At 33.9% G+C, this 15,072-nt stretch overlaps 1 protein-coding gene across 1 annotated transcript in view; it reads right to left on the bottom strand.

The window, feature by feature from the left end:
- Positions 1 to 14,445, bottom strand: part of LOC138691066 (protein SREK1IP1-like) — a 74,182-nt gene extending 59,737 nt beyond the window's left edge. The window contains exon 1 of the mRNA XM_069812744.1: positions 14,427 to 14,445. The gene's annotated coding sequence lies outside the window, so the exon portion shown is untranslated. The remainder of the gene's footprint in view (positions 1 to 14,426) is intronic.
- Between the last annotated feature and the right edge of the window lie 627 nt (positions 14,446 to 15,072).

Genomic DNA, 15,072 nt, shown 5'->3' with positions numbered 1-15,072 from the left:
GCACTGGACCCTGGACTCATTTTGCTGGCATTATTATTATTATCATTTTATTCAGGCGCTAGATAACCGTCCAGGGATGACCGCGTAAATTACATGACACGCATCTTATATACAGACGTGGACAAATTATTAGCAAAATTAAACATTTTTATTACATATTTTTACAAAATATGATTCTTCAGCTTAGACTACAGTTGACATTTTTGCGTATTTCGAAATTATTAGGAAAATTGAAGATTTGTATTGTATATTTTTTTTACAAAATTTGACTCTTCAATTTGGACTACATTTGATATTTTTGCATATTTACACATTATTAGCAAAACTGAAGATTTGTATTGTATATTTTTTTTTTACAAAATTTGACTCTTCAATTTGGACTACATTTGATATTTTTGCATATTTACACATTATTAGCAAAACTGAAGATTTGTATTTATATTTTTTTTTTACAAAATTTGACTCTTCAATTTGGACTACATTTGATATTTTTGCATATTTACACATTATTAGCAAAACTGAAGATTTGTATTGTATATTTTTTTTTACAAAATTTGACTCTTCAATTTGGATTACATTTGATATTTTTGCATATTTACAAATTATTAGCAAAACTGAAGATTTGTATTGTATATTTTTTTTACAAAATTTGACTCTTCAATTTGGACTACATTTGATATTTTTGTATATGTACAAAGAAGATTTGTATTGTATATTATTTTTTACAAAATTTGACTCTTTAATTTGGACTACATTTGATATTTTTGTATATTTACAAATTATTAGCAAAATTGAAGATTTGTATTGTATATTTTTTTTACAAAATTTGACTCTTCAATTTGGACTACATTTGATATTTTTGTATATTTACAAATTATTAGCAAAATTGAAGATTTGTATTGTATATTTTTTTTACAAAATTTGACTCTTCAATTTGGACTACATTTGATATTTTTGTATATTTACAAATTATTAGCAAAATTGAAGATTTGTATTGTATATTTTTTTTACAAAATTTGACTCTTCAATTTGGACTACATTTGATATTTTTGTATATTTACAAATTATTAGCAAAATTGAAGATTTGTATTGTATATTTTTTTTTACAAAATTTGACTCTTCAATTTGGACTACATTTGATATTTTTCTATATTTACAAATTATTAGCAAAATTGAAGATTTGTATTGTATATTTTTTTTTACAAAATTTGACTCTTCAATTTGGACTACATTTGATATTTTTGCATATTTACAAAATATTAGCAAAACTGAAGATTTTTATTATATATTTTTACAAAATTTGACTCTTCAATTTGGACTACAGTTTACATTTTGGATATTTCCAAATTATTAGCAAAACTGAAAATTTTTGTTTATATTTTTACAAAATTTGACTCTTCAATTTAAACAGCAGTTGACATTTTTGCATATTTACAAATTATTAGCAAAATATGAAGATTTTTATTATATATCTTTACAAAATTTGACTTTTCAATTTAGACTATAGTTGACAATTTTGCATATTTCTATCATTACAATAGATATCTATTGTAATGATAGAAATATGCAAAATTGTCAACTATAGTCTACATTGAAAAGTCAAATTTTGTAAACAGATTTGTCATAAAAATCGTCAATTTTGTTAATAATTTGTCCACGTCTGTAAATTACACGTAATTTACATCGCATTGAAAAACTAATATTTTACACGATTTTATACTCGGAGTAATAAATTATTTTCATGGAAGTAAATTAATAAGCTACATACTCTACTATGTGCTTCAGCTCGCTGCGTTGGTGTGTTCTTAATTATTATAGAGCCACAAAATGTACATTTTGAGCAGTTTTTATTTTCAAGTTTTGTAGGAATAAAACCAAGTAAGTCGTAGCCTACTTGCTGTGCGAAGCTCTTCCTGCATACAGTACGATATATCTTCAGCTTTTATCTATACTAATAATAAATCTGTAGCCAAAATTTTTCTGGTAATTTTCGATTTTCCAAAAATAATTGGTGTTAACATGTATAATTAACCATCCTGAAACCGAAAATCGCTTTTTTGAAATTTTTGTTTGTATGTCTGTCTGTCTGTCTGGATGTTTGTTATCTTTTCACGCGATAATGGCTGAACCGATTTATATGAAAATTGGAATATAAATTAAGTTCGTTGTAACTTAGATTTTAGGCTATATGGCTTTCAAAATATTTTATTCAAAAGGGGGGTTATAAGGGGGCTTGAATTAAACAAATCGAAATATCTCCCTTATTATTAATTTTCGTGAAAAATGTTACATAACAAAAGTATTTTTAAACGTGATTTGCGATAAGTTTTATTCTATGCAAAATTTTGATAGGACTGATATTTAATGAGATAAATGAGTTTTAAAATTAAAATAGCGCCATCTAAGGCGCTGCAATTAAATAAAAACAAATGACTTCGTCTATAAGGGGCTTTGGACAACAACAATCGAAAGCTATTAAACATAGCCTACAGATAATGTTTCTGTGTTTGTATGAAGTAATATCGAAAGCTAATTAACCGATTTGTATAATTAATTATTATTTCACCATTGGAAAGTGTAGTTTCTCTAGATGGACATAATGCTATAATGTTATTACAGTAACTTCTGATGAATTGAGGACAGGTAAGATTAAAATAGCTTCTTATGCACAGAAAACTTGATAAGCTATTCTGTACATTTTTATTCCATGCAAAATTTTGATAGAACTGATATTTAAGGATATACAAGACTTTTAAAACAACAATACAATACATTTTCACCGCCGCCTCAGATTACAGCGTTGTTATTCCTGCAGTAACTCCTGTGCAAAATATAAAATTTTTGAGTAGAAAGAAAAAACACATTTATTCTTTCCATGGCAATGGTACATAGGAGATCGTGAATTCTTACATTTTCGAAAGAAAGAAATATAATTACATATCACGTATCACTATTTAAGTTATTTGAAGGGTTCAGAACCATAGTGGGCCAAGCGCCATTTACTGAAGACGTAGAAAACAAGGGTTAAAACTAAGTTATTAGTCCATAATGCAATGGAAACGTATAGCAAGTAATATAAAGTATACACATTAAAATTAAAAGATATGTCAATCTTCATTAAACTATGGTTACATGTAATAACAATAAAAGAAACATGTTAAAGGAATTGTCATTGCACCAAATGAGTGCTCTCTGGATCAAAATGATCGCATTTTAATTTTTAAAATACAATTTAAATTAAGTAACATATTAAACGATTTATCCTTCTAACAGACACGAATGTTCCCTGGATCAAATGTCCTATTTTAATTATGTAATTACTTTATATTTATTTCTAACGGGTGCAGCGGAGCGCACGGGTACGGCTAGTTTTTAATAATCCGTGGCGCTACAGCCCATGAAGGGCCAAGACCGACCATCCGGCTACTGGCCTCACGCCCACATGCCGAAGAATCATCCAACCAGTATGGAGGTATCGTGTGGTTAGCACGATGATCCCCCCCCAGCCGTTATAGCTGGTTTACATAACCGGATTTCGCTACCTATCGTAGCTCCCCAAGTGCATCACGATGCTGGTGGGCACCGGTCCCATACACTGGCCGAAATTTGATGATAAAATTTCTTCCCTCATGAGGACTCGAACCAGCGCGCATTCCGTAACGCGAGTCCTAGGCAGGATGCCTTCGACCACGACGTCACAGCCCGGGGCTTTATTTTTAATACAGGATATTTATTTTTATTTTTAGTTGGTTATTCAACGACGGTACATCAACAACTATTGTTTACCTCGATGAGATTGGTGATAGCGAGATAGTATTTGGTGAGATGAGGCCGAGGATTCGCTGTAAATTACCTGGCATTCGCCTTACAGTTAGACAACCACCTCGGTAAAAATCCAACCAGGTAATTAGTCAAAGCGGGAATCGAACCCACACCCAAGCGCAGCTCCGGATCGGCAGACAAACGCCTTAGACGTCTGAGCTACGCCGGTGGCTAATATACAAGAACTTACTAAGCTCGGACTCACTGATTATAACTCTTACTGAGCGCTTCGAGAATATTCTGTGAACTGAAGTTCATTAAGTCATTCCAATATTCCATCCTTTCAACATGTCTACACTCTTAGATCACAAAATCATCACGAACAGTCTGAAAGTGTGCAGTAGAAAACAAAGGCGCCACCTCTGGGAAGTGTCCACAGACAGTTCTTAGAAAAATAAATTGTCTTCTGAGAACAGGACGACGGCCACCGGCATAGTTCAGGCGGTAGCACGTTTGCCTGCTGATCCGGAGATGTGCTCGGACATGGGTTCGATTCCCGCTTGGGCTGATTACTTTGTTGGATTTTCTCAACCGTAAGGAGAATGTCAGGTAATCTATGGCCAATCCTCGGCCTCATCTCACCAAATACCAACTGGCTATTACCAATACCATCGGCGCTGGAGAACGCAGGAGTTGATATAGCGTCGTTAAATGACCAAATAAAAACAGGACTACTTTTTCGGTCAGCGAATAAAGGAAAATGAACGAAGTTGGCATTAAGCACGAAATATTAGGCCCTATATATTACCTCAATGGTACAAGGAGTTCAGCAAAAAAAAAAAAAGTATAAAAACAAAAGATGCAGTGAGAATAGATAACCAAGCGAGTTGGTTCAGACGGTAGTGTTAGAGACTCGCATTCTGGAGTCCCGTGTTCAGATCTCATAACCGACCAATCTGACTGGGGTTTTTCATGGTTTCTCTCAGTCATAAAGGCAAATACCGGATTGAAAATTTACATGGCATGATTCGCCACCGCCTCAGTCACCAATATCATAAACGTTAATCAAAATCTATAATCAATTACATGAACACAAGCCACCTACAACACACAATAGAAACAGGAACTCAACAATATTAAAAACGACCTACTTATATACCCACAGATTCTAAACACGCGATATGACCACAGATGTTAAAGAGAGTATTACAAAAAAAAAAAAAAAAAAAAAAGATGTTGTTGGAAGAGTAGAAAACAATGACAAAATGCACATGATGGAAACTGTCGGAAATCTTTGATGATTAGTGACTCTGGAATCTGGCGAGTAGCTAAGCAACACGGGGGATATCGTGTGGTATCGGCATATATCTATTATTTCAAACAAAGAAGAAATGAAGACTTAATATGAAGAGCTAGAATGGATTACCGCAAGAAAAGCAAGTTGGTAGCCTGGGAACTCAATTATTAATAATTTGTTTCAATGTATTAATATTACATTATGCAACGAGCCTATAATGAAGGTAATTAAGAAGCGAGTATGGATATTTATGAAACTCGCTTGCGCTCGTTTCATAATTTTCATACGAGCTTCTTAATTACTATTATAGGCGAGTTTCATACGACTTTTTATGCTCGACCATATTTCTAACTTGATATTATTAATTTTCTTTGTATCTGACCTTGGCCAATGTCCCGTATATTGTGAGATGTGCGCAGACGCGAAAGTATTGATTTTTTTTCCCGAGGAACAGATGTTCACAATGACCTTGCTAGGCCATAAGAACCTACAGAGATAACATTAAAAATAAATTAGACATTGAAAAACGAGATGACAAATTGAATTTATTTGAATATTATTTACAATTAACGCTAATTATTATAGTAATAGAACATAACCTTCTGCGACAGTATTGGATTCCCAGCCTCCGTGACTTTTCGCTAATTCTCTTTCGATTGCATATCCGAGAATAATCGATACTTGCGGTTTTATAACGGTACAAAGCTGACCTGTCATTGGCTGAACAGTTGTAACCTGAGTCGTCATTGGCTGAAAGACCTGACCTTTAATGAGTAGGTGTACTTTAATGAGGTCCACTAAAGGTCTGCTACCAGGTGTATAATTACTACATTTCGGCATGGTCGAGCATAAACAAATTTTATGTATTGCATTTTTTTTAATTTATAACACAAATTACGCATTTTACGCGTATTTTATGCGTCGCGCAGAATTTTTTTTGTGTAACTTCCCAACCCTAGTTCTTAGCAACAAGTAGCAATGAAAACAGTTCTTTCTACAAGAGAAAATTAAATTATAGAAGATGACAGTGATGTGAAGGAGAGAGATGTGGCGAGAAAGCACGGTGATCAGTGCGCCGACTCTTTCACATCCCTGAATAACAGGAAACATTTTTCTTATAACACTGTAAAGATATGGTTTTTCTTAATTCCAGTTAGTGGATTCTTTAGAGGCAATGTTTATTAATGTAAATTTAGAAAAATTACGTTTTAACGATTTATTTTAGGATGTAATTTCAAATTCGTTATAACGACATTTTACTGTATCTGTCGAAGAAACTTTTTAAACTGAAAGTATTGCAACGATCTGGATCAGGAGTTTCAATGAAGGTGATATCTGCCAGGCAGCAAACATCGATCGGGGCGAGCATATGACATTGATGTGAACTACACTAGAAGAAAAACCATTATAAAACACCGCAGAACTGTCAAAAACACTTGGCCACTCGCAATCAACTGTTTTCCTTCAGGTTACGTGTAATCGGATTTGACAAGACCCAAGCGAATTGAGACTAGCACAATGAAGTGAGATCTGTTGTCAATTACTCCGACGTCCTTGGGGCGGGGGATATTGGACATGCAATGAGAAGTGCATCTCTCTATGCGGCCTATAAAAAGCTGTATATACCCCGTAACTATAAACTATATACAGGGACATCACTTTATTTTTACCAACATTTTTAACATTAATCTGGCTATACTCGGGGACACTGTTGCCCCCTTCCATTACAGGAGTTTGATGTTACTAGTGCAATATGTAAACAAATCATTTTACTAGGTATAGGAGGAGAGAAAAGTAGTGTATCCATTTATGTTGTAGGGAAATACGATATTAAGATTTTCAGTTTGATCATCACTTTTACGGAATTTATCAAAATACAGTAGAGTAGTAACATTTTTTTTTCAAAACTCAACTTTTCAGGCGGCTATGTTCGTTATGTAAGGTCTACTTTACTTAGCATATTAATTATTGGTGTTAACATACAATATAGAGAGTGCATTTAAATTGAGGGGGTCATAAGTAAAGGGCTGTAAGTGCACTTAAGTTACTTTTGAGAAAATGGGGTTTAAATACTTAAGCTTTCGTAAAATCGGTGAAATTTATTTATTTAAATTTTAATGTGTGATGCGATTAAAATATCCCTTTGCCACTAAAATTTTAGATACTTTGCTTACACTGGATGCACTTAACTCATGTTATTACAAATGTCACTAGCATTCCTTTGCTTCTAGCCACCTCAATTCAAAAAAGCTAATCTGAATTTTTAAACAAGTTGCTGAAAATGGTTGCCGTTCATTACAATGCAGGCTTCAATTCAGTACGCATATTATTTAAAACATTTTGAAGCATATTCTCTGAAATTGAATTTATCGTTTCTTGAATATAATTTTTTAGTACGATATTATTAATGTAGGTTCTTTCTTCTATAGAAAACGCAATCATATTTATATTATGCAACAGCGGCCGTAAGTTTGTGTGTCTGACGGGAGCAAGGACATTAGTGAAGGGGTGAGAGTGAAGTACATTCAGAAATGCAGGTACAATAAAAATGCAAGTAAAAATAAAATTATGTCCCTGTACATGACTAGAAGCCTGAGTCTTAGCCATTAACTATTCTTTGTAATTAAGTGAGTACGGAGTTTGTGCAATGAGCGAAATGTCTTGAAGAGCAGTGGTGCGTCGAGCTATACGATTAAAAAAGGACTGCTCCCGGATCAAGGTCAACAACTACAGTACACAAATAGAAGAACGTTTTCAAGAGTAGGGCTGTGTTGTGTCACAGTCTAGTATATACAGTCACGAAGCTTGAGTTGTGAGGGTGCTAGGAACAATAGACTGTGCCGATACTATTTCGCATTCTCTATAATGAGGCGATATTAGCGATCCTAGTGGTTAGCAACTATCTATGGATGCATATTTACTACGTATTGAGCTTCGTGACTGTATATATTAGACTGTCGTTGTGTATTACAAAAGAATAAACATAGTCTTTGCTGTAAACTCTAAACTTAAAATGTTACTACTTCACAGGCACTACTCATAATGAAATGTTTAAGCTAATATTACAATAATTGATGTAAAATTTTAACTTAAAATCTTACTGTATCAGGGAAACTACTCTTAACATGTTTAAGTTTATATTATAATCCTTTTTGGCCGATCGTGCTGTTTAACAACCTTACCGATTTTGTTGGTAAGCCTTGTAAGTAAAAACTTACAACACACGTACTGTAAGTAAATAAACCAAGTCAACTTTTATTTATTTACTTAAAAGTAACGAACTATCAGTGACGTGCACCACTATGTGCTATGAGGAAATAACTAAATGTCTTATTATACCTGTATTCTTTCTAAATTAATTTATTGGAGTGCAGATTTGTAAGAAAACAAGAATTAATTTAGATAAGACATAAGCGTGGAAACCATTAAATTTTCTGACGACTTTCGATTGTTGCTCTGAGCGCCACTCGTGGGGTCGTGGCTGAACGCGAAAGCATCCATGAAGTAATAGTAATATGCGTTACAAGAGCGGTATGTTGACGTTTTCATGTTCGAGGAAAAGATTGAAAAAGCGAAACGTAGTTGAGCTTTTTTAATTTCCGAGAACATGAAAACAAACATACCGCTCGTGTATCGTACATTATTTTGTGCGAAGATCGTTTATTACATACCTGAAAGACGAATTTCTAATTAATTGCAATAAAATCTCCATCTTGGTTTCTGTTCAATGAGGGCAACTTTTAAAAACTAAAATATCTATCTTCAACATTGTTGCTATAAAATGTTTTCTGTGTTTACTATATTCCAGCAGGCCGTGATATACGTCTGTCTTTTTTTCCCCCCAGTCTATAAATGCGAACTTAAAACAAACGGTAAGGTTATGTAATGATTTATTTTTCATTTTAATATTTTAACAATATTATTTATATAACATATTGCAGTAATAATATCGGCATCTGGAATCTTATTGATTTTTTCACGGCTTCCTTAATGTTACTTGCATTACAAATGCAGTAACTTTTGTGGTGTTGTAGAGTTTACTTAATTTTTGCAAATATTTAAAAACAATAATTAACAGTGCAATTTAGGTGAAATTGCTGTGGTAAGTTTCCAATTTATAATTATTACTATGTTAAACGTCTCTAAAAATAATATGTTAAAAGCCTAAAGCAGTAAAATGAATGTTGCGCTTAAGCGGTAAGAAGAGGGAAATTGTTATGTGTGTTACGTTGGGAATACTGAATGTGGTATTTCACACTTACCGCGTATTGGTTTTGTGCGGAAAGCAAGCAAATACGCACGATCTCGCACAAGATAAGTATTCGAGCATTAACCTATACCGATATGCAATTTATTTACATTGATGTATAATTAATGTGTCATCTAAAATCATTTTCTATGTGTTATTTATTTATATTGATGTATAATTAATGTATTACCCATTTACTTCTTTGAAGACAAAACTTAATTCTCTACAACTTATTTTATTACATCATTTTCAAAATCGCCACCGAATAATAAAAAAAAGAATAAAGGTACGGTCACAGTCGCTACTTTTGCAGCGATGCAGTACAAAAAACTGCGCAACTCTTGTACTGCGACGTGTGAACAACGGTGCAACCCGAAAAGTAGCGGCTGCCGAACCTGCTGCCCGCTACTTTTCATGCTGAGCGCAGCTTAAAAGTAGCGACGTGTGAAATGAACAGGGTTCTCAGGGTTCCAGCCGCAGCATTTTTGATATCGGTTTTGTTGAAACTTTTGCTGCGGTTGCGACCAGTGTTGCCACCCAAATGTGCCAATGATACTTTTATTTCTTGGATGTATTTTAATGTTAGATGTGATGAAAATAAATTATTTGTAACAGTTATTAAATGCACAACACAGTATGAGCATATTTGCTGACGATATAATTCTTTTCTTTTCTTTTTTTTTCTGTAGCGTAGTTTCAAACAGGAGGGTTGCCAACATTGATTACGTGAATATGCTGTTGGTTATCATTCAAGTATATAGGCGTTTTTAAAAGCTTTATAGTAAAAATAATGTCAATTTCTGAATACTAGTTAGGACAGAAAAGCAAATAATAGATAAGTAAGCTTTCGCATGAGTTTATTAATAATGCGAACATACCACAAAATGTATATTGAGAAGTCAACACGGAGATGGAAACCTGCAGCATGACTGCGGCTGAAAAAGTAGCGCTTTGTGTGTGAACAGACTCGCAACCTCCAGTTGCAACTTTTGTTGCAATTGGGTTGCGCAGCACGAAAAGTAGCGTGCAATGCACTACTTTTGGCTTACGTGTGAACACGACACGCAACTTTTGCAGCTGCAGTACAAAAGTTGCTATGCAAAAGTAGCGACATGTGACCGTACCTTAACTTCTATCAACAAATACGAATAACAACAAATGAATGACGCTTATCGACAAAAAACAAACGGCGATCACACATGAAAATGTTAGCGTCCAAAAATAAATATTTATTTAAATGAAAAATTATTCATAACTAGCCGTACCCGTGCGCTCCGCTGCACCTGTTAGAAATAAATATAAAGTAATTACATAATTAAAATAGGACGTTTGATCCAGGGAACATTCGTGTTTGATAGAAGGATAAATCGTTTAATATGTTACTTAATTTAAATCGTATTTAAATAATTAAAATGCGATCATTTTGATGCAGAGACCACTCATTTGGTCATAAAAATTAGTTTAGGAAATACAGGAAACGAATATACAGAATAGCCTATCAAGTTTTCTGTGCATAAGAATCTATTTTAATCTTACCTGTCCTCGATTCACTCGGAAGTTACTGTAATAACATTATAGCATTATGTCCATCTAGAGAAACTACACTTTCCAATGGTGAATTAATAATTAATTATACAAATCGGTTAATTTAGCTTCCGATATTACTTCATAGAAACGCAGAAACATTATCTGTAGGCTATCTTTCATAGCTTTCGATTGTTGCTGTCCAATGCCCCTTATAGACGAAGTCATTTGTTTTTTAATTCATTACACGGCCTTAGATGGCAGTTATTTTAATTTTAAAACTCGTTTATCTCATTAAATATCAGTCCTATCAAAATGTTTCAAAGAATAAAACTTATCGGAAATGATTTTTAAAGAAACTTTTTTATGTAACATTTTTCATAAAAATCAATAATAAGCGAGATATTTCGATTTATTTAATTCATGCCCCCTTATAACCCCCCCTTTTAAATAATGTATTTTGAATGCCATATAGCCTATAATCTAAGTTACAACGAACTTAATTTATATTCCAATTTTCATTGAAATCCGTTCAGCCATTATCGCGTGAAAAGGTAACAAACATACAGACAGACAGACAGACGAAAAAAAATTTCAAGAAAGCGATTTTCGGTTTCAGGGTGGTTAATTATATATGTTAGGGCCAATTATTTTTGGAAAATCGAAAATTACCAGAAAAATTTCGGCTACAGATTTATTATTAGTATAGATAATTGATTTTTTATTGAGATCGGCCAAAAATAGTATGCAATCCATGTATGTCGTGTAACAAGGGATTCTTACATTGGGTGTTTATAATATGTCAATAAAAACTTTGGGAGAGTTTAAAGTAAACAAATTATATGCACCAAGTTATTGTACGCCTACCATTAATTTTTTAATTGGTTATTTAATTACGCTGTATCAATTACTGTGTTATTTGGCGTCGACAGAATTAATCATTAAGAGATGACATTTGGCGAGATGAGGGCGAGGATTCGTCTTACGGTTGGGAAAAACTCAGCAATAATTCAAGCGGGAATCGAACCCAAGCCCGAGTGCAACTCCGGATTAGCACTTCAGCAGACAAATATACTACCGACTGAGCTATGTCGGCGATTCTGTATCACCAATACTTAATAATACTTACTTACTTACTTACAAATGGCTTTTAAGGAACCCGAAGGTTCATTGCCGCCCTCACATAAGCCCGCCATCGGTCCCTATCCTGAGCAAGATTAATCCAGTCTCTATCATCATATCCCACCTCCCTCAAATCCATTTTAATATTATCCTCCCATCTACGTCTTGGCCTTCCTAGAGTTCCTTTTCCCTCCGGCCTCCCAACTAACACTCTATATGCATTTCTGGATTCGCCCATACGTGCTACATGCCCTGCCCATCTCAAACGTCTGGATTTTAAGTTCCTAATTATGTCAGGTGAAGAATACAATGCGTGCAGTTCTGTGTTGTGTAACTTTCTCCATTCTCCTGTAACTTAATCCCGCTTAGTTCCAAATATTTTCCTAAGCACCTTATTCTCAAACACCCTTAACCTATGTTCCTCTCTCAGAGTGAGAGTCCAAGTTTCACAACCATACAGAAGAACCGGTAATATAACTGTTTTATAAATTCTAACTTTCACATTTTTGGACAGCAGACTGGATGATAAGAGCTTCTCAACCGAATAATAACAGACATTTCCCATATTTATTCTGCGTTTAATTTCCTCCCGAGTGTCATTTATATTTGTTACTGTTGCTCCAAGATATTTGAATTTTTCCACCTCTTCGAATAATAAGCGTATGAAAGTGTTGTCATAATTTTGAAACTCACTGTATTGGTATGATAGACAGAGGTAGTATTCGGAACGTCCACGCAACATTTCCTGTTATCATAAACCTGTCCGGTGTCTGCTAATTGGTCAAATGACCTGTGACATCACTGCACTGCAAAGTATTCCAAAGGGTGAGATATATCATGCGTGCAGCCTTGAGGTTAATTCTGATGGCCAAAGTAAGACAACAAAAACAGTTAGGCTGCTTTAATATGGCGCTTGTTAAACAAATGGCTGGAGACAGTCCGACGTACGGCGAGAGTTCACAGAAGCTCTGTACTGTCGTACGTGCTACTCGGCACATGTTAGAAGCAAACAGAATAGACGAACGTGCTAGTTCCAGCAGAATCAGTGTTGCTAACCGGTCATGATAAATGTCTCTAAATGCCACGCAAAAAGTCTCATTTTCAAGAAAAATACTCCACATTTGAACTAAATAAATTACACATTTTTTCGGCTAAATACCCTATTATTAATATATATAGTATTTACATAGGTTTGGAAGTAAATCCCGAAAATATACAGTATCAGTCTTACTAATAAACCGTGTATAGTTTTTATACGAGACTTATGCAGAGTTGAAACAGAAAACGTTACTAATAAACCGTGAATAAGCTATGGACGTATAAACAGGCTGTAACTATACAATGGGAATTGCTTTGCAGTAGTTATATACACGAAACCCCTTGTTTAAGCGTTGTATATAGCGAAAAAAAATGGCCGCCCCTCTAACAGCTGTTCGTATCGACTGTCATTTTACGATGATGGTTACCTTGAAACCACAGAAGAACAAACCAAAGATCATAAAATTATTAGAATAATATTGCTGTAGCTTGTATTCTTTGACCAAAATGTAGTGTGGTAATCGATTAGAGCCAGTTATCGATATTTAACACGCCACACTAGAGCGCTCTACCGGATGCAATAGAGAATCTCAGATATTCTATTACCTTTCGTAATGAAGTAATGACGAAACTATGACGTAGCTGTGTAACAGTTATACTGTTATACACGACGTATGTAGTGATTATTAGCAAGAAATTTACACACAACTTATAAACGAGCTACTCATTGTATAAGTATAAGACAGTTAAACGTCTGCATATAGAGTTTTTATTAGTAAGACCGATAGTATATACATAGGTTTGGAAGTAAATCCCGAAAATATACAGTATATGATTATGTCTCGTGACCAGAATATTGTACGAAATGGAGCAACAGTAACAAATATAAATGACACTCGGAAGGAAATTAAACGCACAATAAATATGGGAAAGTCTATCACATCAATTTCTAATAATAATCAATACTCTAAATCCAAGGCATTTTCAAGGTATTTTAGCAAGTTCCTATAATGGCCGGAACATAAGTAACCTTTACCAAGATCTCCGTGTAAAAACTTAGGTTTTCATACGCTGTGTGTATCCCTACGGGCAAAATTTTCTCTTCCCCGTAAGATTTATTAAAAAATTGTAGGTTCTCAGACGCCGTATGGCCTCTATGACACACTATTTATAAGCATTCTCATGCATTTCTATTGATATAAAACACCCCTACACCATAGTACATAAAAAAATACCGCGTAAGTACATCTGTTGTTATTGCTTTATTGAATTGTTTATTTTTGGTCCAGGGGACATATCCTTTTTACGTACTTATTCATTGATTTATTCTTGTGCCGTCAATAAAACATGTGTTTTAATTAATTCTAATTTGAACAGTCTTTGTACATTACTTATGCGGTATTCTCACGTATAGCGTGAAAATGAAATTCTTACCTTTCCACGACCGATTTATTCCTCCTCCGCACAACTATCACCTGCATTATGGGACAAACATACCAACATTAGTTGATCACACTTTAGTTACAATACTATGGAATGGTATGTACAGTCAATATTATTATTGTTGTAAGCACAGTCATTTTCGAAGGCAGTACTAGGTTAAGTTTGGTTAGTATCATCTTCTATAACGAGTCACACGAACATGTATACATCCCAATTATTTTCACAAAACCAATTTTTCAATATCATGCAATAACAGCAATTAAATAATACTTTAAAAACATACCTGTGTAATTTAGTGTCGATTTCAATTCCATTTACACTTGCTTCCAACGTTCCTACGAGATGAACACAAAACTAATGTCTTTGAACTGTTTTCTAGCTTGCCTACCAGCAGGTCTGTACGTTACACTGAAATAGTAGAGGGAAGCATTATGATCTGTCAAGGTCAGTTATGTCGTTTGGTTTACAAATGTAGCAATAGATGTCGAGCATTTCATAGACTTCAATTTTTTACAGAAGTGTATTTGGTTACAACAATTTGCTTATGATATTCGAAATAAATTTATTGTAGTAAAAATGCAAATGGTTGTAAAAATTATAAAAATATATACTGGTAACTTATAAATATTTATTTTAT

The sequence above is a fragment of the Periplaneta americana genome, chromosome 16 (assembly GCF_040183065.1).
Source record: "Periplaneta americana isolate PAMFEO1 chromosome 16, P.americana_PAMFEO1_priV1, whole genome shotgun sequence".
Lineage (NCBI taxonomy): Eukaryota > Metazoa > Arthropoda > Insecta > Blattodea > Blattidae > Periplaneta > Periplaneta americana.
Note: the sequence above shows the minus strand (reverse complement) of the source record. Positions and strands in the feature narration are given on the sequence as shown.